The following is a 5460-nucleotide window of genomic DNA, read 5'->3' as shown; positions in this document are numbered from 1 at the left end:
TGTTGTATAAGCTAAATTAGACATTTGCTAGTTTACTTTTTTATTTTTATTGATATATTCTAACTTAATCCTTTTTATAGACTAAAACTTTAATTGCGAATAACTTTAAACCTATATTATAACCTTTTTATATATGCTTAAATTTTTAATTACGAGGTACTTTGAATCTATATGTTAAACGTTATATTTGTTTATAAACCTATAAGGGTTAAATATGACGTTTAACATAACAGAAAAGAGAGAAATTATAATAAATATTATAATTTACTTATAAATATTCTAGTAATAAATAATCGTACAAATCTTGGTAATATAAATTTAGAAAATACGTATATCATAATTACAAGTAATATAAAAGCAAATGTTACCTGATTTATAAAATAGAATGGAACTAATTGTGGCATATTATATTTTTTATATTTTTCAATGTTATAGTTATCTATTTTTACATTATTATATAATTAAATATAAAGATTATTCTGACACATGTAAATTTTCCTTTACATATATTACTATATATAAAAGATTAAGGAATAGGTGACTTGAACACCTAGCCTACCGTGTGTAAAACGGTTGCTCTACCATTAAGCTAATCCCTTTATAGTTTATATTATTTTAATAGTAATAAATATCTATATTTGAAAAATATAAACCTAGCATATTATGTGGGTTTTTACAGCTACTTATAGTTTTTATTTAACATTAATGTTAAAGATTTTTTTATATAATCTTCAGATTTAACTATTGTATATTAAAGATGAAACGGAGTAATGTAAACCGTCTAAAATTGGAGCAGGATATACACCCAATACAACTGTAAATATCACTAATGTAAGTAATATAAAAAATTCACGTTTATTAACATCACTTATGTTAGCTTCGAAAAATTTACTGAAAGATCCTCCAAAAGCTATTCTGTTAAACATATATATAGTATATGCAGCAGAAAACACTATAGATGAACTAGCAAATACACCTAGTAAAGGTAATCTTTCAAATACACCATAAAGAGACATAAATTCACCTACAAAATTTAAAGTAAGAGGAACTCCACAATTACCTAAAGATAAAATGAAGAATAAGATAGAAAATAATGGCATTATCTGAGCAATACCTCTGTAGAAACTAATTAACCTAGTTCCAGATCTATCATATAATACACCTCCAGCACAAATAAATAAACCACTAGAAACAAAACCGTGTGCTAAACCTAAAGCTATACCACCTTCTATACCTTGTATAGTATTACTAAATACACCGATAAGGTAAACAGCTGCGTGTGATACAGAACTATAAGCTATAAGTTCTTTGATATCTATTGTTCTTAAAGTACTAAAACTAGCATATATAATAGTAATAACACCGATAAGATATATAATATATGTATAATCTAAAGAAGCTTTAGGTAATAAAGGTAATATTAATCTGAAAATACCATATAAACTTAGCTTAAGCACAATAGCAGCTAATATTATACTACCACTTAGGGGTGACTCTACATGAGCTTTTAATAATCAAGTATTTAAGAATATCGTAGGTGTTTTTACAGCGAATGCTATAAATATACCATAAAATAAAAATAATTGTGTTGAATAATTAAAATTAGTTTTGTATAAAGCATCAAAATCTGTTGTACCCATTATAGAAGACATAGCTAATATAGATAATAATAAGAATAATGAACCAAATAAAGTGTATAAAAATAGATAAAAACTAGCCCTTACTTTATTACTTGATCCAAATAAACCTATTAGTATAAATAACGGTGGTAATATACTTTCGAAAAAAATATAAAATAATAATATATCTAATACTAAAAATACAGCTAACAATAATGATTCTAACAATAAAATTATTATTACAAATGATCTCACATTTTCATTTATAGAATTCCAATTACTTAATAATGCAATTGGTGTGATAATAGTTGTCAACAGAACAAAATATATAGACAAACCATCTAAGCCTAAATAAAAATCAAAAGAACTAATTTCATGATATTCTTGTACAAACTGGAACTGGTTACTACTGAAGTCAAACAGTATAAATATAATTAATGATACTATAAGGTTTACGATAGAAGTACTTAAGGCTATTGTTTTAATACGATTAATGTTTAAAAAAGACAATTCGTAAGACATACCTGTGGATATAGTAAATACACCCAGTATAGGAATTAATAATAAAAGTGTAAGTAACATAATTTATAAAAAAAAAAAAACACAAATTTCCCTCAGGATTAAATATTAAATTTAATCTTTACTAATACCATATATAACTATAAGGTAAACCGCGCTAAAATAAAATTTTAAATATATTATACCTATTAAAAGTTTTTATTGATTTTATTAATTTAATTAAAACATAAAGTTAATGAAATTTTTTTACAATAAAGAAATATTACTGGGTATTATTTCAAAGCTATATAGTATACAGGGTACAAGTATAACAAAGGCAATAACAATAGGTAACAATATAGTTCAACAAAAAGACATTAATTGATCAAATCGTATTCTAGGAAATGAGGCTCTAGCTCATATGAAAATAAAAATCATAGTACATGATTTTACACCTAAAGTTAAACCATATAATAATCCTTCTATTAAAGGACCAGAGAATAAGCTTTCATTATGTAAATTATTTATATAATATTCAAAATTTATATATTGCATTAATGTAAACAAAGGTAAATAATCATAAAGATAACCACCTAAGAATAATATACTAGTTAATATACAAATTAAAACAATACTACCATATTCAGCTAAGAAAAAGAATACGAATACAACAGCAGCGTGTTCTGTCATAAATCCACTAACAAGTTCTGATTCTGCTTCGGCTAAATCAAAGGGTGCTCTGTTAGTTTCCGCTATAGATCCTATGAAGAATATTATAAAAACAGGAAATAGAGGTATTATAAATCATATAGCTCTTTGAGCTTCAATATTAACAGTAAGATTTAGACTACCTGTTAACATAACAACAAGTAATATAGCTGAACTTAATATTAATTCATAGCTAATTAATTGTGCGGTACTTCTAAGTGAACCTAAAAAAGCATACTTACTGTTAGCACTTCAACCTGCTAGTAATATACCATACGTCGATAGAGAAGAAACAGCTAACATATAAAGTATACCTAAATTGAAATCACTTAAGGATAAACCAGGCCCATAGGGTACAACTAAATAACCTAATAATGAAAATATTAAAGTTATAACAGGACCAAGAAAAAATAAACCTAAATTAGCTTGTGTAGGTGAAACATACTCTTTTAGTAGCAGTTTTAAGGCATCAGCAAATGCTTGTAATAAACCATAGTACCCTACTATATTAGGACCTAATCTTCTTTGCATACTAGCCATAGTTTTTCTTTCGGCTACGGTTACATAAGCTACAGTTAATAAGACAGGCACAGTTACTAGTAATACTTCTAGAACGGAAATTAAAGTTGGTATATATAACATTGATTAATCATTTTTTTTTCTTTTTTATATTTAATCTATATAAAATAATTAATAAATTATTTTATTAGATTAAACCATAAGGTTAAAAATAAATTTTTCACTAAGTATAAAGAATATTTATATTAATAAATATATTTATACTTTACTACAATTTATCTATTATTATTTAATATTTTATGTATAACTATTCTTATCTAAGACTTGAACTTAGATCAAGATATTAGAAGTATCCTGCTCTACCATTGAGCTAATAAGAGATAAAATAATTTATATATATAAATATAGTAAATAATCTAAGTAAATATTTTACGCATATGTAAGCTAAAACACATGTAAATGTAAAAATATGAATTTAAAGCAGGTTTAAATAAGTATTATAAGGGATATGGAGGAATCAAACCCCATATTTAAGATCTGCAATCAAAACGTAGAACCATCTACTGCATATCCCTGATGTATAAATTATATATAAGTTGCTATCCTTAACTATGTATATAAGATATACACCAACAAACCTAAATTTTTGTACAAACTAACCAAGATAAATATTTAAAGTTATTTATAAAACATCAAACTAATTATTATTATTATTATTATTCATTTGAGCTTCTAGAAATTGTATTCTAGAATTAAGCAGAGTAGCTTTGGCTTCTGACCTTACTTTATCTCTGTTGAAACGTTCTAGGTCACTCTCTATTTGATTCTTTAGATTAAATTCGTACTCCGTCGTAGGTATTGTAGGTATTTTTATATAAACACTTTGTGCGTAAGCCATTTTTCTGTCTAAAATTCGTATAAACTTTAAATATAAATTTTTATGTTCTACGGCTGTTTTTAGATCCATTCTCTTAAATTGGTTAAGTATATGTGAATTATAATCAATATGTTTACATATTTCATCCTGTATAGGTACTTCACCACCAGGAACGTTAAACCCAGGCGGAACAATAGTTTTATTAGGTGTGTATACAGAAATAGGAAATACCATAGATCCTATATCACTTCTAAAGATTCCAGAACTTCCACCCCTATTTCTATCGTAATTGGGATGTAATTCTCTATCTACACCTTTACCTTTATCAGGCTTTAGACCTGAACCCGAATCTGAGTCAACTTCCATAGCATTGTATAACTTAGGTTTAATAACTTCGACAGAAGATCTCTCACCTAAATCCATAGTATCCATGCCAAATAAAAACTGTTTTAAGTTGAAATTAATACCTTTTATACCTAAATATTCCGACAATAAACCTATTATACCTGTGTTAAAGGTTCAACCTAATAATCCTATAGCTATATTGTTGAAAAAATCACAATATTCTATATGAAAACTACCCGAAATTAAATATTTAATCGCCGCTATAAATGTAACAGTTAAAATAGCTCCACAAAATTTTGCTAATGTAAAAGTTGCCGTTGTATTTTGTACCATTAGATATAATTTTGTTTTCATCTTTTTTTAAGTGTAATGGTCTAATAATGTATTTTTTACTATTTTCGAAATTACATTACTCAACCATTACTAATACAACTTAATTTTACTATTTTCGAATGTACATTACTCGACCATTACTAATAAGGTTTCGTTTTGCTACCTCATAAAAATTGTAATAAGCAACTTTATAATAAAATTCTTATCTAAGACTTGAACTTAGATCAAGATATTAGGAATATCCTGCTTTACCATTAAGCTAATAAGAGTTTATGTTATATTTAATAACATGAATATAATATACGAATTCATATAAATTGTATAATATAATATTATTATGATTGCACTTAAGCAACATATAATAATAAAAAAGCCATCATTAAAGCGAATAAACCAGTGGCTTCTGCAAATGCAAAACCTAATATAGCGTAAGAAAACAATTGACCTCTTAAAGAAGGATTTCTAGCAACACCTAATATTAATGCACCGAAAACTACACCAATACCTACACCGGCACCTATAAGGCCTGTGGTTGCTAAACCTGTTCCAATAATTTTTGCT

General features: G+C 26.0%; 3 non-coding genes across 3 annotated transcripts; all 3 read right to left on the bottom strand.

Annotated features, from left to right (window-relative positions):
* Positions 1-527: 527 nt before the first annotated feature.
* On the bottom strand, positions 528-599 carry ONS95_009670. Its single transcript has one exon. It is a non-coding gene; the product is annotated as a tRNA-Val (tRNA).
* A 3054-nt stretch (positions 600-3653) lies between these two features.
* ONS95_009669 lies at positions 3654-3724 on the bottom strand. The gene has a single exon. It is a non-coding gene; the product is annotated as a tRNA-Arg (tRNA).
* Positions 3725-5097: 1373 nt separating this feature from the next.
* On the bottom strand, positions 5098-5168 carry ONS95_009668. The gene has a single exon. It is a non-coding gene; the product is annotated as a tRNA-Arg (tRNA).
* Between the last annotated feature and the right edge of the window lie 292 nt (positions 5169-5460).

This window comes from Cadophora gregata, assembly GCF_030347475.1.
Source record: "Cadophora gregata isolate MNR1 chromosome Unknown scaffold_34, whole genome shotgun sequence".
Lineage (NCBI taxonomy): Eukaryota > Fungi > Ascomycota > Leotiomycetes > Helotiales > Ploettnerulaceae > Cadophora > Cadophora gregata.
This window is presented reverse-complemented; position numbering and strand designations above follow the sequence as displayed.